General features: G+C 41.5%; 1 long non-coding RNA gene across 1 annotated transcript in view; it reads left to right on the forward strand.

The window, feature by feature from the left end:
- The first annotated feature begins 1854 nt into the window (after positions 1 to 1854).
- Positions 1855 to 24561, forward strand: part of LOC142830493 (uncharacterized) — a 52064-nt gene continuing 29357 nt past the window's right edge. Inside the window, exon 1 of the long non-coding RNA XR_012905788.1 lies at positions 1855 to 1903. This is a non-coding gene — a long non-coding RNA (uncharacterized LOC142830493). The remainder of the gene's footprint in view (positions 1904 to 24561) is intronic.

Genomic DNA, 24561 nt, shown 5'->3' on the forward strand with positions numbered 1-24561 from the left:
AGCACCTAATAGCTATGGGTAAATCAAGGATTTTCACATGTACCTACAGTACCTATGTATATGCAGAACCCATTAGTTTTTGTGTATATATAAAAACAGTAAATAAACAGAGTGTGAAGATGTGTGTACATTTGAGCCTGAATGTCAAGGATTCTTTCACACCGGAGCGAATTTAAAAACAAATGATGAAATTCTATAAAATTTTTACATGACTGTTTTACAAACTTTACATGACTGTTACAGCCTCTCTTCCTGACAAACTCCCGAATGTCTCCATTTTTTATTAATGGTTACTCTCACTCACAGTTTGTCTTTTACATTTGGTTAAATATATAACAAAGTCATAATCCTATTCTTCCAACAGCAATGTTTTGTATGTTGTCATGGGGATTATTGTGAGGTCACAAATGTAACTATAATTGCAAGTGCAGGATCAAGTGCAGGTGGGCTGTGCATTTAAAGAAGAGTCGCATCAAACAGCTCTGTTACTATTGATAGTAATTAGTGTTTTCTATGTATTAGGTTAGGGTAGAATCCAGGATGTACTGGGAAAGTTACAGACAGGCTAAGGCTATGTCTAAACTACGTCCAGGGAATGCATCTGCTTTTCCAATATTTGTATTGGAAGAGCAGACTCACTCTTTCAGAAGCCCACGAGGAAGAAGGGCTCTTCCAAAAGAGGAGGTTTTTCCAAAACGGAACAAATTTTGGAAAAGCCTCTTCCAAAAAACAATTGGAAAAAGGTACGCAAATTGCAGAGAGCAATTTGTGTACCTTTTTCTGATAAAAGTCCATAGTCTAGACATAGCTGAAAACCTTGCACTGGCAAACCTTGCAAGGCAGAGGAATAGCAAACTCAGCCTTTCTATACAAATCTATTAGAAACATAATAACTATTGAATATTTTTATCTTCTGCCATTTGAGGGGCTCTCTTCAAAGGTAGTCTTCATGTCATAAAATCTGTCAGAAGATTCAGGTTAATCAAAATACTAAGGCCTATACTCTTGTAACTTTTGCTACTGAATATCAATAAGCGAAAGTTGACTAGTGTTTAGAAGGGTCAGCAGATAAAGGGTTTTTGATCAACACTTTTTATAATGCAATTTAAAGTTGACAACTTACTATAAATAAATTTAATGTTGCAGAAGGATTAAAATGGTGCTTTTTCACCACTCCCCCCATTCTTCTTACAGAGTGGGGGGAAATAATGCATGGAGAATAATACTTTAGAATCTAAAGAGGTTTTCTGATTTCTAAATCTAGTAAGGAGTCATTGTGTACTTTGACAGAAGAATGAATCAAAATAAAAAAGTGAATACAAAATTATAATGCTGTCAATAATTTAATTTACACAAAATAGAATTGTGACAAAGTAATTGTTATATATGATGCAGTCAGTATAATATTTGGAGAACACATTATAGAATGTCAACATTACTAAAATCAACTTACATAATCAAAGCTGTCAAAGAATATTTAAGGTTTCATATTAATTTGAATTTAATTTACTATCAAGGTGTCATTCATAGAGCTATTTACAATACATAATGATCTCTGCATTTCCATTATAAAATTCTGTTTTCAGAGGCTTATAACTTGGCCTTATGAACTCTCAGCTCTGAAGCATATTTTGTTTCTCTTTAAAAATCTATGTTAGATATTTTAAACTTTTAAACTCTGCATAGAAAGTATAGTTTCTCTTCAGTGCTAATTTTGGAGATTTGCATTAGTGGCTTGGCACTGTTTGACCTCAGTAAAACAATGGGATTTTATAAGTTCACCGTGCCAACAGAAAGCCTCATTGTAGTGACAACAGCCAATTTTGACACTGAATTTTCTCTTCTTTCCTCTCAAGGGTGTTATACTAACTTCATCACTGTTGTCTCACCAGCTGGTGCTCAGGTACAACTATCCACTGTCCTATGTTTTGTTTATTTCTCTCTCTCAACCTCCCTTCTGGGATAAAATTGTGCCTAAAGCATAGTGCAGGGGTCAGCAACCTTTTCAAATCAAAGAGCCAAACTACATCAAAATTCAGAACAAGTGGTCAACAAAAACACATATAAGAATGCCCATTTGCATGACTTAAAATATACAACTTAATATTATTGATAATTGACATGATGATGAAGAGTAGCACAAATTAAACATTGTATTGACGTACTTTATTTAATAGGACTTCTGCTGCTGCTGGGGGTGCAGTTTGTGGATGTGGCAGCGCAGGAGTCTGGGTCTGGTGGTGTATGAGGGGCTCAGGCCACGGGTTGGGGGTGTGGGAGATGCAGGAGGCTAGGCAGGGTGCTGGGGGTGTGAAGAAGTGTATGGGGGGAGAAGTTCTGGGGCCAGATTACCTTATCTGGCTGGGGCTGGGCTGCTGCATCTGGGCAGCAGTGGCTCGACAAGACAGCGGGCCAGGATTGCTGCAGCTGGATCGTAGTCTCCACTCCTATCCATGCCGCAGCAGCAGGGACACCACCAGCCCTTACTGCAGCCATGTCGGGGGCTGGACCACTGGGCCTGTCCCAGGATTGGGGCCGGGACAGGACACTGTGGCCAAATGGGGGCTTATTAGCCAGGCCGCCGTGACCAGACTGTTGCAGCAGTCGTGGGGCCACCAAGGCTGGGCCACAGGATCTGCTCCAGTAATGTGGTGGTTGGGGTCAAACCATGGCAGTCAGATGGGAGCTGGAGCTGGGCTGCTGCAGCCAGATGGAAGCATCTGCCACCGCCAGCCCCTCTCACTATCCTGGTTGGGCGCATGCACACATCCCCTACAGGGTGCCCCCAGCCTGCCCCTTAAATGAGCAGTGTGCCCAAGCCAGCCTGCTTTTACACATTCTGAACATTTTGAATGCATTTTTCAAAAGTTGTGTGTATTTTGGGAATGACAAAAAAGCAGAGGTTTTCAAACATTTGGTCCTGAGCCCCTCCCCCCCAGCTCAGTGAAAACCTTTGCATTTTGCTTTGATAGGGTGTGGGGGTTTGCTGTTTAAATGCTACCCGACGTTTTTGTTAGAGAAAGTAGAGCCAAAGAAGGGCATCTTGCATCTAGAGGAAAGTGAGGAGGTTTTATGATGGGCCTTAGTTCTTGTGCGAGTTTGTTCCACTGGCTCTCGCTGGCCCCAGAGAAAGCTATGGTAGACAATTCCCTGGTACCTGAGCAGCATAATTGTTGATCACTGCCCTCAGACTGGAGCTGAGGGCATCTTTTAGACATGCTTGGTCCAGGTGAGTGATCTCTTAAGGTAAAAACTGAGACCTTTCTTTGCCTCTGTCTTCACGGACAAGGTCAGCTCCCAGACAAATGCACTAGGCAACACAGTATAGGAAGGAGGTGGACAGCCCTGGGTGGGAAAAAGAACAAGTTAGGAACTATTTAGAAAAGCTAAACATACACAAATACATATCCCAGATTTAATGCATCCGAGGGTACTGAGAGAGTTGGCAAATGTCATTGCGGAGCCTTTGGCCATTATCTTTGAAAACTCGTGGAGATCAGGAGAGATCCCAGATGATTGGAAAAAGGCAAATGTGGTGCTCATCTTTAAAAAAGGGAAGAAGGACAATCCAGGGAACTACAGACCAGACAGTCTTACCTTAGTCCCTGGAAAAATCATGGAGGGGATCCTCAAGGAATCCATTTTAAAGCACTTGGAAGAGGGGAAAGTGATGAGGAATAGTCAACATGGATTCACGAAGGGCAAGTCATGCCTGACCAATCTGATTAGCCTCTATGATGAGGTAACTAGTTCTGTAGATATGGGAAAAAATCAGTGGATGTGATATAACTTGACTCTATCAAAGCTTTTGATACGGTCTCCCACAATATTCTTGCCAGCAAGTTAAAGGAATAAGGATAGGATACATGGACTGTAAAATGGATAAAAAGCTGGCCAGATTGTCAGGCTCAATTGGTAGTGATCAATGGCTCAATGTCAGGTTGGTGGTCGGTTTCTAGCGGAGTGCCTCAAGGATCTGTTCAATATCTTTATTCATGACCTGGATGAGGGGATGGATTGCACCCTCAGCAAGTTCGCAGGTGACACTAAGCTAGAGGGAGACGTAGATACGCTGGAGGGGAGGGATAGGGTCCAGAGTGACCTGGACAGATTAGAGAATTAGGCCAAAAGAAATCTGATGAGGTTCAGCTAGGACAAGTATAAAGTCCTGCACTTGGGATGATAGAATCCCAAGCATTGTTACAGGCTGGGGACCAACTGGCTAAGTAGTAGTTCTGCAGAAAAGGACCTGGGGGTTACACTGGATGAGAAGATGGATATGAGTCAACAGTCTGCCCTTGTAGACAAGAGGGCTAATGGCAAGTTAGGGTGCACTAGGAGAAGCATTGCCAGCAGATCTAGAGAAGTGGTTTTTACCCTTTATTCTGCTCTGGTGAGGCCACCTCTAGAGTATTGTGTCCAGTTCTGCCCCCCCCCCCCACTATAGAATGCATGTGCATGCATTGGAGAGAGTCCAGCTGAGGGCGACCAAAATGATTAGGGGGCTGGAGCGCATGACCTATGAGGAGAGACTGAGGGAGTTGGGTTTATTTAGTCTGTAGAAGTAAAGAGTGAGGGGGGATTTGAAAGCAGCCTTCAACTTCCTGAAGAGAGGTTCCAAAGAGGCTGGAGAAAGGCTGTTCATAGTAGTGACAGATGGCAAAACAAGGAGCAGTGGTCTCAAATTACAGTAGTAGAACTCTAGGTTGAATATTAGGAAAAACTATTTCACTAGGAGGGTGGTGAAGCACTGGATTGGGTTACCTAGGGAGATGGTGGAGTCTCCTTCCCTAGAGGTTTTTAAGTCTCGGCTTGACAAAGCCCTGTCTGGGTTGATTTAGTTGGGATTGGTCCTGACTTAGACAGGTGGCTGGACTTGATGCCCTCCTGAGGTCTCTTCCAGCCCTATGATTCTATGACCTCAAACTTGACTTGAAATTCTATGGAAAGGCAGTTTAGAGAAAGCTATGGTAGACAATTCCCTAATACTTGAGAATGGAAGGAATGCACATACAGTAACCTGTATTGCTAAGGAGACATGCTACAAAATTCTCTACTTGTTTGAAGGGCTAATAGCTTCATGTCCAGGTATTTCACATTAATGTAGTCATTCAGATGAGATGTGGCAAATACATATATATGTAACTGAAGTCAGGCTGGGATGGAGTTTCCAGGCCAACTGAAAATACTTGCAGGATGTTCCGATGTGAATATCAGCAAGAAATCCAGAAGCGTTTCCTGAACTTTAAATTAGTACTCTATAGAATGACAAGACAGGCAGTTCTATCTAATGAAAGCGTTTATTATTGGCTAGTATCCTTTTAAAAGATGTACCTTTTTTTGGATGAGAAAAGTCCCCTCTATAATGTCAGATTTTTGGAAGTAGAAGAAAAAAACGTTCTGGAAGTACCTGCAGGATGCCATGCTGTTCTGAGAAAAGTTTATTTAATAAAAAGGTAATTAAACTGACACTGGATAAAACTGTTGATAGGCTGACTCAGCAATAGCAGATTTGTGACACAGAGGCTATGTCTATACTATGGCTACGTCTACACTGGCACCCTTTTCCGGAAATGCTTAAAACAGAACAGTTTTCTGTTATAAGTATTTCCGGAAAAAGAGCATCACCATTGGCAGGATGCTTTTCCGGAAAAGCACTTTTTCCGGAAAAGCGTCTGTGGCCAATGTAGATGCGCTTTTCCGCAAAAAAGCCCCGATCGTCATTTTCGCGATCGGGGCTTTTTTGCACAAAAGACTACTGTTCTGTCTACACTGGCCCTTTTCCGGAACAGTTTTTCTGGAAAAGGACTTTTGCCCGAACTGGAGCAGCATAGTTTTTCTGGAAAAACACTGACAATTTTACAGTAGATCGTCAGTGCTTTTCCGGAAATTCAAGGGCCCAGTGTAGACAGCTGGCAAGTTATTCCGGAAAAGCGGCTGATTTTCCAGAATAAGTGGCCAGTGTAGACACAGCCCATGGGTTTTTTCCAGAATACCGGAGGTATCCTGGAAAAACTCCTCTGCATCCAGGGAATGCATCTGCTCTTCTGCTTTTATTTATTTATTTATTTATTTGCAGAAGAGCAGATGTGCTCTTTGGGAAGCCTTGTCTTCATCCTCCCACGAGGAAGAAGGGCTCTTCTGAAAGAGGAGGCTTTTCTGAAATTTGGCCCAGTGTAGACGGGCCAAATTTCGGAAAAGCCTCTTTTAAAAAAACCTATCAGAAAAAGGTATGCAAATTGGAGTGCAATTTGCGTACCTTTTTCCAATAGATCCCTGTAGTGTAGACATAGCCAGATACTCTATGTGATCAAGACAGATAATACTGAGAAGGTTGTGATAGAGTCTTCACAGGAAAACTTTAGAAACTATTTTTTGTTGGGCCATGCCTATCTAGGAAACTATTTCAAAATTACTAAATTTGACTTAAGAACTCCCGATTTAACAAATTTGAACTAGCATGTCCTTATTACAGGGAAGCCTTGAAATTAGTCTGAAATGGTGCATCCACATTTAACAGAGTCTGCCTCAGACTTAGAGCCTCGGAAGCACTTTGAGGAGGGTGGATACTTCCTATGGCTGCTTGGTCCAGCAAACTGTGACACAGGCTTAAAGGGGCTCCTTTCCAGGCCTGCGTCTTACAAGGCACTTCTCCCCTGCCTGCCCCCTTTGCAGGACAGAAAAGGGACACAGTGGGAACACCCTTTGTCGTGCTCTGGTTGTCCGTGTGGATGCCACGTCACTCACAGCATGGTGCCAGAGCTGCTGCACAGCAATGCCAGGATCATGGCTTTGAGCTGTGCCTCATGGTGCAGTACTTCCAGACTGCTCACATGTTGTTCCAGTGGGACCAGGATGAGGATGAGGAGGATGAACCCCAGTGTGGCCCACAGGCCTTGCTCACCCAGCTCCTGGAGCTCCTGCTACTGTGCATGCCCCTCAATCCCCTGGACACCGTGGAACGCCACTTCTGGCAGAGGGAGACGAGCTCGGACTGGTGGGACCGCATCGTCCTGCAGCCATGGGACAATTAGCAATGGCTCCAGAACTTCAACATGTGGAAAGCCACCTTCCTCGACCTCTGCGAGTGGCTCACCCCTGCCCTCAGGAGGCAGGACATCCGACTGAATTCTGGCACCGCTGGGCAGAAGTGTGTGGCCATTGCCCTGTGGAAGCTCACCATGATAGACAGCCATTGCCCCATTGGGAACCAGTTTGGCTTGGGGAAATCCATAGCTGGGGCTGTGCTCATGCAAGTAGCCAAGAACATCACCATGTGCTGCTATGAAGGGTCGCAATTCTGGGCAATGTGCACAACATCATGGACAGCTTTGCCAACATGGGCTTCTCAAACTGCAAAGGGGCCAGAGTTGGCACACACATTCCCAGCCTGGCCCCTGACCACCATGCCTCAGAGTACAACAGAAAAGAGTTCTTCTTCATGGTGCTGCAGGCACTCATGGATCACAAGGTGCTCCAACAACATGAATATCAGCCGGTTGGGAAAGATGCACAACACCCACATCTTTCAGAACTCCTGCCTCTTCCAGAAGATGCAAGACAGCACTTTTTTCCCAAACCACACCATCAGAGTCAGGGAGGGGGACATGCCCATTTTGATCCTGGGCAACACAACCTACCATTTGCTCCCCTGGCTCACGAAATCCTAAACAGGGTGCCTGGACCCAGCAAGAAGGAATTCAATACCAGGCTGAGAAGGTGCAAAATGGTGATGGAATGTGCATTTGGGCATTTAAAGGGGAGGTTCAGGAGTCTCCTCACCCATCTGGACCTCCGTGAGTGCAACATATCCTTCGTGGTGGTGGCCTGTTGTGTTATTTTGAATGAACAATTTTGGAATTAGCGTTATTCTTGATTGAAGGCAGGAGTACAGAGTTTGAATCCTATGTCCCGTTAGTCCAAAATACTGAACTTGGTAGTGTGGACACACCACTTACTAATTCAAGCTGGGCGGGGGGAGTGTATTTTGGACTAAGGTCCTCAAGTAAACCAGGCCTTGGAGTCAAGCAAGACTGATGTCTGAATAAAATATATTCTCAAACAGCATTCAACAAACTTTTGAACACAGGCACTTTGTTTGGGTTTTGTCAAAGAAGACTGGCTACAAAGATGACTCTGAGTTCAAACTTTCCAAAACTTAACATTTGTTTCATGACTGTATTTCGTATAAAAGGGAGAGAGTAGAAAATGTAAAGATATTTAAAACAAATTTAGGACTAAGCACATCTTTCCCCCAGCAGAATAAAAATGATAAGAACATAAGAACATAAGAACGGCCGTACTGGGTCAGACCAAAGGTCCATCTAGCCCAGTATCCTGTCTACCGACAGTGGCCAGCACCAGGTGCCCCAGAGACGGTGAACCGAAGACAATGATCAAGCGATTTGTCTCCTGCCATCCCTCTCCAGCCTCTGACAAACAGAGGCCAAGGACACCATTTTATCCCCTGGCTAATAACCTTTTATGGACCTAACCTCCATGAATTTATCCAGCTTCTCTTTAAACTCTATTATAGTCCTAGCCTTCACAGCCTCCTCTGGCAAGGAGTTCCACAGGTTGACAACACGCTGTGTGAAGAAGAACTTCCTTTTATTAGTTTTAAACCTGCTACCCATTAATTTCATTTGATGTCCTCTAGTTCTTCTATTATGGGAACTAATAAATAACTTTTCTTTATCAGCCCTCTCCACACCACTCATGATTTTATATACCTTTATCATATCCCCCCTCAGTCTCCTCTTTTCTAAACTGAAAAGTCCCAGTCGCTTTAACCTCGCCTCATATGGGACCCGTTCCAAACCCCTAATCATTTTAGTTGCCCTTTTCTGAACCCTTTCCAAGGCCAAAATATCTTTTTTGAGGTGAGGAGACCACATCTGTACACAGTACTTAAGATGTGGGCGTACCATAGTTTTATACAGGGGCAGTAAGATATTCTGGGTCTTATTTTCTATCCCTTTCCTAATAATTCCTAGCATCCTATTTGCCTTTTTGACCGCCGCTGCACTCTGTGTGGAAGTTTTCAGAGAACTGTCCACGATAACTACAAGATCACTTTCCTGATTTGTCGTAGCCAAATTAGCCCCCATCATATTGTACGTATAGTTGGGGTTAATTTTCCCGATGTGCATTACTTTACACTTATCCACATTAAATTTCATTTGCCATTTTGTTGCCCAATCACTCAGTTTGGTGAGATCTTCTTGGAGTCCCTCACAGTTTGCTTCTGTCTTGACTATCCTAAACAGTTTGGTATCATCTGCAAACTTTACTACCTCAGGGTATGTCTACACTACCCCGCTAGTTCGAACTAGCGGGGTAATGTATGCATACCGAACTTGCTAATGAAGCCCGGGATTTGAATTTCCCGGGCTTCATTAGCATAAAGCCGGCGCCGCCATTTTTAAAAGCCGGCTAGTGTGAACCCCGTGCCGCGTGGCTACACGCGGCACGGGCTAGATAGTTCAAACTACGTAGCCATTCCGAACTATCTGTACGCCTCGTGGAACGTAGTTCGAACTATCTAGCCTGTGCCGCGTGTAGCTGCGCGGCACGGGGTTCGCACTAGCCGGCTTTTAAAAATGGCGGCGCCGGCTTTATGCTAATGAAGCCCGGGAAATTCAAATCCCGGGCTTCATTAGCAAGTTCGGTATGCATACATTACCCTGCTAGTTCGAACTAGCGGGGTAGTGTAGACATACCCTCACTGCTTACCCCTTTCTCCAGATCATTTATGAATAAGTTGAAAAGGATTGGTCCCAGGACTGACCCTTGGGGTACACCACTAGTTACCCCTCTCCAATCTGAAAATTTACCATTTATTCCTACCCTTTGTTTCCTGTCTTTGAACCAGTTCTCAATCCAAGAAAGGACCTTCCCTCTTATCCCATGGCCATATAATTTACACAAGAGCCTTTGGTGAGGGACCTTGTCAAAGGCTTTCTGAAAATCCAAGTATACTATATCTACTGGATCCCCCTTGTCCGCATGTTTGTTAACCCCTTCAAAGAACTCTGGGGGTATGTCTACACTACCCTCCTAGTTCGAACTAGGAGGGTAATGTATGCATACCGCACTTGCTAATGAAGCCCGGGATTTGAATTTCCCGGGCTTCATTAGCATAAGCGGGGAGCCGCCATTTTTAAATCCCCGCTGCTTCGAACCCCGTGTAGCGCGGCTACACGGGGCTCGAACTAGGTAGTTCGGACTAGGGTCCTATTCCGAACTACCGTTACTCCTCGTGAAACATGTATCCAGTCAATATGGGGGTAATTAAAATCCCCCATTATTATAGAGTTCTCTATTTTGGTAGCCTCTCTAATCTCCCTCAGCATTTCTATGTCAGTATCGCTGTCCTGGTCAGGTGGTCGGTAATATATCCCTACTGCTAATTTCTTATTATTGGAGCATGGAATTTCTATCCATAGCGATTCTATGGAACATGTTGATTCACTTAATATTTTTATTTCATTTGATTCTACATTATCTTTCACATACAGTGCCACTCCGCCACCCACTCGGCCTGCTCTATCCTTTCTATATATTTTATATCCCGGCTAACAAACCTTTTAAAATGTTCTTCTGCACTGGTACTTTGTGCATTTTAGATTGTCCTCTAGTGGAAAAGTCAGGCAGACAAGCTTATCTCTATTCAACATTTTCTTGCTTCTGTCTGGCCTGATCTGTTTTGCGTCTCATACAGGTAACTCTACATGATCTCCCAGGCTCACACCCACTTCCTTCACCAGCATTCCAAGAACAGTGATGTCAATGTCTATTGGCTCACAGCCAACATCCCACACATTTCCGCTGTACCAAATATGCCTTAATTCTTATCCATTGCCTTTCAAGTAGGTAATGAAAAAATCAGTCCCAAGGAACTTAGTTTGTAATTTTATTTCTAGTTCAAAATATTTCAAACAAATGGGAATTCATTGTAACGCTTTTTTGAGGGCCCACTACCAGCAGTGAACAAGAGTGAGGTCTTGTACTACTGTAAGGATTTGTAACCCAGAGGGGAAATGCTGGCTCTCAGATATCAGTTATATATTCATGTGTAGAAAGCTTGTGTGCATCATAACTGCAGAGTGGGTGGGCTTCTTTTCCCTTCACTCATGTAGGCAATTTTGTCATACACTGCTCTCTGTACTTAATCTGCTTTGAATTATTTCATTTGTCACACATTTTTAGAATACTGCATTTTTCAGCATGTACATGGAAGCATAATCAGGAAGGCAAGATATAACTCAGATTCTGACTGAAGTTTTCCATCTTAAAAGCTAACAAACAAAAAGAACACTGCGTGGAATGTAGATGTTACCTGATAAGCAGGTCAGTGTGTTCCACTCCTAATGTGGCGTGAACAAGAAGAGTTCCATTTTGGAAACCTGGTAATGGAATAGGACTGGTTCAGCCATCCCTACTAAGCCCAAGTAGTACATTACTATGCAGTACACATACTTACAAAACCCAACAACAGGTAAACTACACAAGGACCAATAGATATTCAAGACGATATGGAGAAAATATACCCCTTGCATGACTCCATTAGAGAACATTGGAGTTACACCATACATTCATTTGACCCTATACCTGTTAATATAGTAAAGCAGGAGTGAGAAGAATGATCACGCTTGAGGAAACGGGGTGGGGGAGGGAGGTCTCATGCATTGAAGAGCCAGTTATGTGTCACAGGCTAGGGAGAAAAATAATCGGTGTTAATACAGGATATGTAAAGGGTCAATAAACCCTTTTACAAAGACTTTTCTCCCGCAGATTGTGAAGTCACTATGGAAGGAGGATAAAGCATCCTCTGAAATATTAAATTAATGTAGAAAAGAGTTCAGTATCTGAGGAGAATAGGGAAGAGAACTCAGTGAAAGATACATTGAAAGCAAGGGTCCAAGAGGTACAAAGAGTGGATAGCAGTTTTGTGAGGTATTAAAGAAAAATTGAGAAGCTATTAAAAAATGGAAGGGGAGGGAGGCATAATCCTGTTTCCTGGAAGAGGTGAGGCAAAGACAAGCTACTTTATCCTGAACACAGGTGTAAAAAGACTTGACAGTCTGGAGGACTATTAATGATAAAACTATAAATGATGATGACAACAACTGTAAAATGAGAGGAGATGGCATCTTGAATCAGAAATTCGGCAAAGAAGCATGCAATAGCAACTTCGTGTTTCAAAAATGATAATGCAATTGAAATCCTAGGAAATTAGCAGAAAGGAATTTGAGGACCAGTACAAAATCAGGGCTCTCGACAGCAGGGATAAATGTGTGATTTGGTTGGTTAGTAGATGGCATTGGCAGAGTTGGAGCTGATAGTGATCTTGTTGAAATTACACAGAAGTCATTTTTAGATACACTGAGTTAAAAAGAACTGTAATAGAGTTGATAGGTGATGAGGTTGAGGAAAATAGAAAATGAGGAGAAGGTTGTAGCAGTGAAGAGGATATAGATTAAGGTCTCGAATGTATACTATCGACACAGAATGATTTGAGAAAGAGAGAGTAAGATGGATAAAGCAGTATATACAGGTTGGGGCGCATCAGTGTCACTGGCGTTTGTATAAAATCACTGTTCCAAATGCAGAACTAATTTGAGAAAAGGCAAGAAGCAGCATATTCTTTTCATGGGAAAAGAAAAGGCTTCTTTCTTTTGTTAGTTCCTTGCACCAACAGCAGTTTATGGGGTTGCCAATTACGGCACATAAATTGAAAACCCCAATAATTTTTTAAAGTATCCACCTTCCTTAGAGAAAGATTTTTAAGTTGGCTGCATACAATCCAGCTGTTACTTTTAATCTTTCAGTGACAACAAGTGGTTGTTTTATTACTTTGACAATCATTTTTAGTCCATGAATGGTGCCATAGTCTTTGTACGACAGGAAACGCATTTGATCTACAATTTCATAAGGTTTAGCAATGGACAAAGGAGTTTTTGGGTATATTTGATCATACACTTGCTGGTGCTTAGGCTTAAAGCCAATATGAAAGCAGTGAGCTACCCATTCACAGAAATACACAAAAATTCCTTTTTGATGGTCAGTGCCTGGTGGAAAAATAATGAAACCATTTATTAGACAAAATCCATCTTTAAATATAAAGTTTATTGTAACAATACAGTTATTTTTTAAATAACTTTAATGATTATACATCACCAATATCATTTTCCTGCTAGGACACTGTTGTAGCATATGAACTAAGAAATAGAAAATATGAACTGTTTGCATTGGTGTTTTAAATTAAGGGCTAGATGCTAAAAACAAACAGATTTCAGAGACACATCTCCTTCAAAAGTAATGAAAAGAAATAGAAAAGGGCATTTTAATAGGCATGGAATAGTGTTCTCAAATAGACCATTCTATTTTATTTGATTCACAGATATGGAGTTGCATGTTTTGGTTTTGGTTTTTATACTGTCCATGCTATACAATACAATTACCTAGAGACAGACATGCAGTTGCTCTTCAAACACTATGGTTAGAAGGACACATTTTCAAAGAGTTGCCAACAATTTGCACACTTAGGCCCTGATTTCAGCAAGGCACATATCTAACTCTAAATATGTGAGAGATATGCAAGTATTTTGCTGAATCCAGGAGTTATTTTTCAAGAACTAACTTCTAAAAGCAGGTGCAGCTGATAAAATTTACATGTGTATAACCCATTGTGATGGGACATCTTCCACATCCTGGCCCTTTAATGGTTAAAACCCAGCCCTGGGAGAGGGGTGGAGCTGTGGAGCCAGCAGCTATGGCGCCAGCAGCTGTGGCAAGATATTGGCCAGTTAGGACCCAGATGAGGGCAATATAAATAAAGGCTCCTGGAGGAGAGACTCAGACTCCCTCTTGCTTTAGTTGTGGAGCAGGAGGGACCTCGCTGCCATGGAAGGTAGAGGTTTCCTAACTTAGAGCAGGGCTGTGGAAAGGCAGGTGGAGCTGAGGCAGCTCTGGCCAGGCAAGCTCGCAGGCTACAGGGCCTGAAGCAAGGCCTGAGGGCACTAGGGCTGCAGAGAGGCAGGCATGGTAGGCAAAGGCAGTAGGTCCATACCCCCTTGCCAACGATGAGTGGCCATTTCAGACTGCAGTTTACCCCTGTGGCAGGGATTAGATAAAGACTGGCAGTGGGTCACTGAAGAGAGATGGGCATAGAGGGTTGGGGGTTTCCAGAGGGGGAGGACCCCAGAATGTGGGGGCACTGCTGCAGGGCAGTACCCAGAGGGAAGGGTGCCACAGTCTAGGAGGGACGGGGTCCTAACACAGAGAGGCAGAACCAATAACAGCTAACAGCAGGGCTGTGTCTAGACTGGCCAGTTTTTCTGGAAAATCAGCCGCTTTTCCGGAAAAACTTGCCAGCTGTCTACACTGGCCGCTTGAATTTCCGCAAAAGCACTGACAATCTCATGTAAGATTGTCAGTGTTCTTGCAGAAATACTATGCTGCTCCCGTTCAGGCAAAAGTCCTTTTGCACAAAAGGGCCAGTGTAGATAGCCCAGATTTGTTTTCCGCAAAAAAGCCCCGATCGTGAAAATGGCGATCGGGGCTTTTTTTGCGGAAAAGCGCGTCTAGATTGGCACGGACGCTTTTCCGCTTTTTTTGCAGAAAAGCGTCCGTGCCAATCTAGACGCTCTGTTCTGAAAATGCTTTTAACGGAAAACTTTTCCGTTAAAAGCATTTCTGGAAAATCATGCCAGTCTAGACGTAGCCCAGGTGTAACACCAGTCAAAAGTGAGCACTCCAGAGCTGAAAATATAATTTCCTGAGTGTCCAGCAGAAAGCACCCGTGGCTGTGAGCCCCACCCTGTTACACACATTAACACAGTTTGGCAATGTTTGCACTGACCATTAGTTTGAGTCTTCTTTGAAAACTAGGCCTTAAGTCTTCTATTGTTAATCCTTCAGGGTTTTCATTTGTAAAATTTCACATCAGGCTTACATTTAGAAAGAATAGTAGAGGAGCACGTCTGTATTTACAGCTGAACGTACTAAGGACTTGTCTACACTAGCAAGTTTTGTCACCAAAAAAACCTTTTTTGTCGCCAAAACTACGTGTTTGTCATGACTGATGGGATGTTTTTCAAGTTCCCAAAATACATAGCACTACATTGAGTCTTCCCACAGTGTTTGACAACTGAAGGTGGCACCAGGCACTGTGGGATGCTTACCCACACTGGTTTGCTTTATCTGTCAACAGGGTGCTAGCAATGTGTCCATGAAATGTTAACAATGAGGCATAAAAACAGGTTTAAGCAGCTTTCACTTTTGGCGACTGTTTCATGTTGCCTACACTTTTGTCACCAAATCTTCCCAGTGTAGACTTAGACTAAGAAATCACTTCTCAAGGATACCAGTACTTTAAAATAGCTTTTAAGTTCCTCTAGAATGATATTAAAGGATTACCTGTAAAGAAGAGAAATAGAATGCAAAATCTACTTCTGTTTGCATGATTAGACACAAATCTGAAGTATTTCTTTAAACATTTGAATGGTCTACTTCAGAACATAAAAATATGGATTTAGTTTCTACAATGGGTATCCAATCTCCTGAAAATAATCACTGAACACATCGTAGGTCACACTTCATGCCAAACATATCAGTCTTGCCCCCTCAGAATATATGAACAGCATATATTTTTCCCACAGTACTTTAAGATAAAACAAACGCTGGGAGTTTAACAGAGTATTTCCTGGAAAACAGAGTGTTGTACAATTATTTGAAAAGAAATCCCTGTAACCAAGCAGTTGAAACTGAACTCAGTTCATTGAATGAGGTAGCTTATTTTAACAGCCATTCCCATTTCTTCTTTCGCTAGTCCCCAAAAAAGGGAGGGAGCAAACAGTCTGTTTTTCCAGAGAATGCTCACACTTTTCTTTGACTTTAGATTGGAATCTGTCATACCTGATAAACTACAAGGATACTATTGAGGGTAGCTATATTATCCAAATTCATGCAGCTGCAGTCTAATATGAAAATCCCAGAAACCACTTCAGTGCAGTATTGATGAACTGGACTAAATTCCTGTTTTAGAAGCTGAAGCAGTGGTTCTTCACTTCTCTTGCAGCTTTTCTGTTATTCATTTATTAAAGAATAACTGAAATGGTTCTCAACAGGGTAAGACCCAACAGATAGTCCATCACATACACATCATATATGAGAGTGGTTTTAGCACAGGGAATAGACATGACAAGATTCTACTTTACTAAATTCTTTTAATCACCAAACAAAATTATCTTTCCAGGTCCACTATTGTGAGGTAATTGACACATGCAATCCCTCTACAAGTAAGATTTCTAGGCAGATTTTCATTCTGTTAGCTCAGAGCCCTGTCCTACCCTAAGGAGGGTATGTCTACACTACCCGCTAGTTCGAACTAGCGGGGTAATGTAGGCATACCGCACTTGCAAATGAAGCCCGGGATTTGAATTTCCCGGGCTTCATTTGCATAAGTGGGGAGCCGTCATTTTTAAAACCCTGCTAGTTCGAACCCCGTGCAGCGCGGCTACACGGGGCACGAACTAGGTAGTTCGAACAAGGCTTCTTAGTTTGAACTACCTTATTCGTGCCCCGTGTAGCCGCGCTGCACGGGGTTCGAACCAGCGGGATTTTAAAAATGGCGGCTCCCCGCTTATGCAAATGAAGCCCGGGAAATTCAAATCCCAGGCTTCATTTGCAAGTGCGGTATGCCTACATTACCCTCCTAGTTCGAATTAGGAGGGTAATGTAGACATACCCGGAGTTATTTCAGAATGTCCCCCATTTCGAAACAACAAGCTTCACCTCATTTGCATATTTTTTGCCCAAAACAGGGGCAGTGTAGACATAGCCCAAGGGTTTAATAATAATAATAATAAAAAACCTAAGAAGAGTTTTTAGCTCTGGAACCAGCATCTGATTGCAGATTACAAATATGGCTCCTACATCAATTATATAAGAACCAGATGTATCCGGGTTACTGCCTTAATTCAACGGAGGCTTCAGAGTGCAGAACATACCTTCCCTCCAACAGCATCATTCTATTGTCTCCAATAGTATTTATTAAACTGATAATTTACGTCTGCAAAAGCATCAGCTTCTCAGCACATTATAATCAGATGACTAGCTCCATGTTACCATCTGCTCACTCACAATATTAGCTTTCATAATATTTCACCTAATAAGTCTGAAGTAGTTATGAATAAACAAACAGTGCAAAACTAAGCTGTTCACTATGTATTCAGTTTTAGCATGTTAAAAGTCCTTGCAAACAATCAGAGCTACTGAAACTGAGCTTCTGAGAGATGAGTTTGCAGAAGCAAAAGGACACCGTCTGCATTATTAGAGACCTCACCTTATTTTGTGTTACTAGTAATATTTTCTGTTTGGGCTTTTAATTGTATTATTGATCAGCCATATCCTATAAATTAAATTATATGATACTAGCAGTTCCAGAAACTGATAAAACTGAAGCATGTTTTTACTGGGAGCATAATGACATGGTACTGAACCCTCTCTCTTATGACGAACTCAAAATGCTTTAAGGCTACAGCTAGACTGCCACCTCTTGTGCAAGAAAAGATGCAAATGAGGCAAAGCGGTAAATATCACCACACCTCATTTTCATATTTAATGAGCCACCATTTTGCGCAAAAAAACCTCTTGAGCCAGAGCTATTCTGCTTCTTTTTTTCAGGAAAAACGGCTCTTGAGCAAAAGCCCCTTGGGCAAAATGACAGCTCATTAAGTATGCAAATGAGGAACGGCAATATTCACCACTTTGCCTCATTTGCATATTTTCTTGCACAAGAGGGGACAGTCTAGACATAGCCTTAATAAGTGCATATGGATATAGTTAGGGATGTAATTAACTATGGGGCAAGAAGCGACAGCTACCTCCCAGATTGTAGATGGCATTCCCAGATTGTTTATAAGTCTGCACGATCCATTATGTCTTCCAATCTTTACAGCACCCAAACTTTGCAAGGTATAACATAACTCCACAAAATATTCTAGATGCTAACAACTTTATCTGTGTGTTGTGACAGCCATAATACATATATTACATTTAAGATGCCTGGAAAATGTGTCTATACTAGGAAGAGCCCCTTTGGCTAGCACCGTGCCATCTGACATTCCATTTAACTTCCATATCTAGCAGCATTATAACAGAGAGAACCCTAACCTTGTAGGATCTAAGTAGGCTTCTGTTAAAATCAAACACTAACCTGCCTATAATGCCATAAGAGAACTATGAAGATTCCCTTGCAAAAGTAAAACTATGATAACATTGTAACATCTATACATATATTTTATAGTATTAGATATTTCTGAGCCTCACATTTTCAAAATGGAAATGCTATAGCAATTTATAAATGTTGCAAAGGTCAATGTTTTAACTAATCTACAATCAATAATTTCAATAATAAGCTTTTTGTGTCTCTGATAAATTAAGTAGCATGAACTATAAAGAGAATACAACTGGTATGTATGCTTTCAATACACAGTGTAGTATTGAAATAAATATTAGGATCTTTTAGAAAGGGACAGTTTGTATTAACTGAATTTTACAGTTCTACATTAGTTTGTGGGGGTTGGTTATTTTATTGTATGTATGTATGTATGTATATATTTGTTTATTTGCCTATGGACTGATGTGAAGATTTGCCCCTGATATTATTAACTTATGAGATTTTCTCATAGCCCATTTAAGTATCATTTTGTAGTTCTCTCTTGAAAATAAGGGTTTTAAAAGCAATGGCACAGCCGGCATTCCAAGTACATATTGCAAATGTAGCCTGTATTTATTACTGTTTTTATAAAGTGAAGGAACAGCTCAATAAATACTCCTCATGGTCATTTATGACAGAAGCTTGTGGCTGGAGCACAAGTTAAATTTTTTACACTAATAGGACAAGTCTGAATAAATATTATCGCTATTTGTGTGACATTCCTTTGACAAAGCAGAATTGGCCTGGGTGATTAAGAATACATGTCAGTCAGAGATCATGGGGGAATCCCTTTTAACAGCCTTTTATTTTACAAGCAGTATTAATTGCAGTGCTGTCACAGAAGACAAAATTCAAGATAAAAATAGGTAAAATGTAGAGGAATTGGATTTTATTCCATTTTATTACCCACCATTCTCCTTTCCCCTCCAATTATAAATTTACTTGCAGAATCCTGCCTCTGTCCACTGCAGATCTAAGTACTCCAAGTAGATAACACACTAGCTTTGAAGAACAAGACACAGTTATGTAAGTAGATGAACGCTAGAAGAATTAAAGGATTTTTGCTATGGCTCTCAGCAGTTCTATTTTTCATTTTAAATACTGCATCACCTAGCAAGTAGCTTTATTTTGTGCAATGCAGTTTGCATGCAGAAGGGACTAGCATTCCTGTGCATCTACACATGATTTTGTAAAATGTACTGGTGTGTGAACTCCTTCCCAGTAATCCTACAAACACTGATGCTTGTGCTTAAACTTTACATGTTACTTCAGTGAGACTACGCACATGCTTGAGAACATGTTTAACTGGATGTAAGTGTTTATGTAAGTGGATTGGAGTTGGGCAACTCAGGGAGCCACCTGGCCCAGGAGTCTGGAAGTGTTAGGGCATATGGTGAGGCTGCCCCAGGACCTCCAGCATCTCATTTCCTCAACAGTAAGCTTTGAAATCCTGAGAGACCTGGCTTTAGAGCTGGGAGCTGCTGTAAGATTCCAAGCTCCCAGCTCCATGCAAAAGAGCCTGAGAACCCTGGTATGCCAGGCCTGGAGCCACAGCTCCTGGAAGACCTTTCTAGGACCCACCTTTGCAGAAAGGAATCTGGGAACCATCACAGCCCTGGAAGTTTCCAGGCTCACAGTTTCCTGTTGATGAGTCAGGAGCTGAGGCCCAGTTAGATCTGGGGCCCCAAGGTTTCTCAGATGCCTGGCTCCACAGCAGGGAGAGTGGAAACCCTGGAAGTCATGATGTGGTAGGGTTGTCCGGGAACTGTGGACCCTGACTGCAGTGGAGGTTCTAGCCTCAGGTCTGGCACAGTCCATATGGCAAGCCGACCCCAGGGCCACAGTCCCTGAAGGCACAGGCCTGATAAGTAAGCTGGCAAGGAACCAGGGAGGGTTCTGTTGGATGCTACCTATGATTAGACAAAAGTTTGTCAAAGTTGACTCATACTTGGGGTTCAGTTAACTGGTATTTTTCATCAGAAAAAGTTTCTAAACAGCTGTGTCTGGGAGATTTGCTCCATTTTGTTTTGCAGCATCAGAGGCTATGACTACATTGCACGCTTGTTTCAAAATAACTCATTTTGAAATAATGAAGCAAGCCCATTATTTCAAAATAACGGGCTTCTTACTCCAACCTCTGTAACCCTCGTTTCACAAGAAGTAAGGGAAGTGAAAGGAAGAGTGTTCTTCCTTCAACTTGCTGCTGTGTGGACAGCACCAAAAGCCAAGTTAATCTACTTTGACTTCAGCTAAGCAATTAACGTAGCTGAAGTTGCATATCTTAACTTGACTTGAGCCCGCTGTATAGACGTACCCAGAACGTGTGACCTTCTCTATGTACTTCTTAGTCCTTTTGCCTCACTTTCAGCATGCACTGCTTCTCATCTCTTTTTTTGTGGACCCTAGACTCTGAGCTTCTGAAGAAATGTTCTTCCCAGACCTTCTGATTAAACAACAAATGGTCTGGTAGCATTTTATACTCACCATGCCGGGAGCTGCTGAGCCACCTTAAAGCAATTGGCCATGAAGCACGTTGGACCCATTTCATACTTTTATTAATATAGGGACTTTGTTGGGAGTTTTCTGGCACCTTTTCCTGTCCACTAAAGCTATAAAGCTAACAAAATCAGTGACATTGGCTGAAAACACTGACTTTAATCAGAAGCTTCAGGGGGTAGCTGAGTTAGTCTCTACAGAAAAAACAACAAATGGTCTGATAGCACTTTATAGACTAATAAAACATGTAGATGGTATCATGAGCTTTCATGATCATCTGAAGAAGTGGGCTGTACCCACAAAAGCTCATGATACCATCTACATGTTTTGTTAGTCTGTAAAATGCTATCAGACCATTTGTTGTTTTTTCTGTAGAGACTAACTCGGCTACCCCCTGAAGCTTCTGATTAAAGTCAGTGTTTTCAGCCAATGTCACTGATTTTGTTAGATTTATAGTTTTAGTCCTAACCCTGTGTTTTGAATTGTAATAGATGTTCAATGCAGTTTCCATTTGCAGCGTCATAGAATGGAAACTATATTTTTTAAGAAATGGGAGCATTTTACATTGATAAGACCCATGTTCCAGTATTATGATTTAGTATTTTGTTTATCATAGAATCACAGGGTTGGAAGAGACCTCAGGAGGTCATCGAGTCCAACCCTCATGTCCTAGGTTAGGCTATAAGATCATCAGTTTATGAACAACTGCACCAATTCCGCACTGATCTTATGTGCTAACAAATAATGGAACATTACAAAACTACAAAGACTTGTCCCATATGGTAACTAAACATAATGCAGCCCTGTCAAAGGTCCACCCACAACCTTTCATTCATGTAGAATAGGCATTTGAGTCCTGTGTCTTCCTGCTTCCCAGCTCGTTCACATGAAAGACATTGAAACATTTTAGTGATTGTTGAATCCAAAAATAAGCTGGACTCTTAAAAAAAAAAGTCAATGTTAAATTAACAATACCCTTCACAATATCCTGATTTTTCTTTCTTAGAAATCAGTGTAGTAAAATAAAATGTGCTCAAATTGGTTTAAAATATAGGATACTAAACTATGAAGCAGGGCAGTCACCATTGATAAGCAAAGATAAGTTATTTGTATAAAAAAATCTAACCAGTACAGATTAAATGATAGACCCAAATCCTTTGACTATTAAAACAAGAGTAAAACCCAGCAATTAGGAAAATGTATCTCTGAGTGCTTTCACTGTTTGGTTAAAAAGCCCCTCAAAATGTATGAAACCCTACCTTTGAAAAGTTTCTGTCACCTTGTCCTTCATCAAGCATGAAAATATTCTCTACAATGGCAACATATTGTTAACTAGAAAAAACATCTCACACACACCCTCATCTTGCCACAAGTTGGTAGGATAGTCATATCCTGGTAACTCCAACAGCTGGGGGCTAAAGGAACAACTAGAATTAAAGGTAATTTTTCAGAACAAAATCTCTTCAGCACTGTCTTATCTGGGAAAAGATGCCATTATATTGTTACTGAGGTGTGGGAGAGGACCTTTCCACCAGAGTGGTGCTTAAAACAGAAATAAAGGAATGTTGAATCAGCCTTAAAATTACTATTTGAAGAGGTTTGGATTTCCCTTCCCACCCTTCAAAAGTGAGTAAGTAGAAATTACTGTGGCAAATAAAGGAGTGTAGTTTTAGCAAAAAGTGTCCCTGAAACAAGTCTCATATCATAAATAACTGAATGCTTCCTATTTGGTCTTTTTCATCACTACAACTCCCAAATAGTTATTTTAAGCACTTACTTTTAATCAATTCATTTCACACTGGTGAACCTGACAAACATAAAAAAATTTTCTTACAGGAAAACAATGGAGCTGATGGCTGAATTTTCACTAATCTACTTATCTTCTTACCTGTGAGAATTCAAAAGCCAACTATTACAAATAACCTTTTTCTATGGTTTCTTGCAATTACCACTTTCATTACCAGTAAACCATGTACAAAGAGCAACTTGCAAATGAAGGGCCTGATCTTGTGAATCACCTTGTTACTTCACCTCCCAATTAAGTTAATAGCCGTTGTGAGCACACAGCACCCGGCTGGAAAACATTCAGCATATCAGCACCCAAAAGTACAAAATCAAAGAAGTCTTTCCTTTAGGATGTCTTTGGGAGTTTTGCTCCAATAAAAAGTTTGTGATTAAGCATTCTTAGAATAACATTTATGGGACTCGTGTTAATACACCCACCACGTAAAAACAAAACAATTAATCAAACATTTGACCATTTAGAGAAATCTAGAGAAAGTTGACATGAGCCTGATCCATCCTTACTCCGTGCCAGATTCAACTTATGTTGTGATGACTTTTGGAGTAAGGGCACTGTTCCTTTGACTTCAAAAATGATTTGTGCTTGATTAAAGACTGCAAGATTTGGTCAATAACAAGCTGCAAATGAACTTAATAACTATTATTAATTAAACTAAATAATTAAGGGTCAGTTCATATCCACAAGAGCACAATGAAGCAGTCCAACATAGATGTAAGTAAAGACTGGCTTTGGCACTACACTCAGTAAATTATGCAAGAGATCCTCTAGTCAGCATAGTCAAATCTTCCCGCCAATAAAACAGTAAAGAGAACCATAAAATGTTATTTCCATGGCCTTTAGCAAGTAGTACTGAAGCAAAAGAAGCTTACCCAGACAATGTTGAAAAATTAAGGCAAAATATTTTGATGGTAGCTGGATAAGTGCCATTTTTGTTGCAGGTTTAGACTTTTTCATTAAAAACAATCCCACATCAGACAGGAAAAAAGAAATATTTTCTTTAAGACTGTATGATCCACACAGTTCCTGAGGAGACTGCATTCCTCTACATCCATGATGTTAAGAAGCTACCTTGCAAATAAGAATTCTCCCCTTTTATTACAAGGGGTCTTGACATTGACATTGTCATGTTAATTGGCTGAATTCAACCCAGTGTTTGAATTGAGGCTGTGAAGACAAAAAGCAACTCTAAAAGCAAGCAGAGATACTAAGCCCTAAGAATGAATGTACTACAATCCAAACTGATCTGAATCAGTGTTCCCCCAAAATACGCTTTTTCTTTCAGCAAAGCAAATGATTGGATGTTTAAAAAATGTAAATAGAGCAACTAATGGCAGTCAACTTTTTGTTCAGAAAAAAGTTTACAAAATAGTTTAAAAAACACAGTATAATTTGAAAGATTAAGACCTTCAAAGTTATAAAGAAAGAAGAATGAAATTATACTTTTGTTACAGCTGCAATAAGCTGGCAGAGTTTTCAACAATAAAAAAAAAGTTTGAGAGCTTTAGTTTGTAAGTTTACTGCTATATCCTGTGCGGTCTAAATCAGTGTTTCTCAAAGTGTTCTGTGGACTTCCTTTGGGACAGCCACTAGCAGGCCTGCTCTGCTTCGTTAGCTAATGCGGAGGTGGGCAACCTAAGGCCTGCCTGGATCCAGCCTCTGAGGCTCAGGGCTCCTGCTCAGCACTGGGGAGCCCTCGCTGGTTCTCCAGCCCCCTTCCCCTCCCCATTATTCCCCGTAGGGCTGGAGCACACAAAAGCTACTAGCCTGGGCCCAACTGATTTTGCTGTGGATCAGCGGCCCCTGATCCAAGAAAGGTTCCCCACACAAGACTTAATGGGTCTGTAACCACAGCACCTTGCAGTTCCCATTGGTTCTGGTGCAGTTTCCTGCCAATGAGAGCCACAGGAAGTAGCGTGGCCCATGCCATCACTTCCCATTGTTACCCTTATCTGGAAATGACGAATTGGAGCTACGAGGCTCTGTGACCATGGACCCCTCGGTAAACAAAGTGGGTTGGGTCCGCCAGTGGCTTTCC

This window comes from Pelodiscus sinensis, chromosome 8 (assembly GCF_049634645.1).
Source record: "Pelodiscus sinensis isolate JC-2024 chromosome 8, ASM4963464v1, whole genome shotgun sequence".
Classification (NCBI taxonomy): Eukaryota; Metazoa; Chordata; order Testudines; family Trionychidae; genus Pelodiscus; species Pelodiscus sinensis.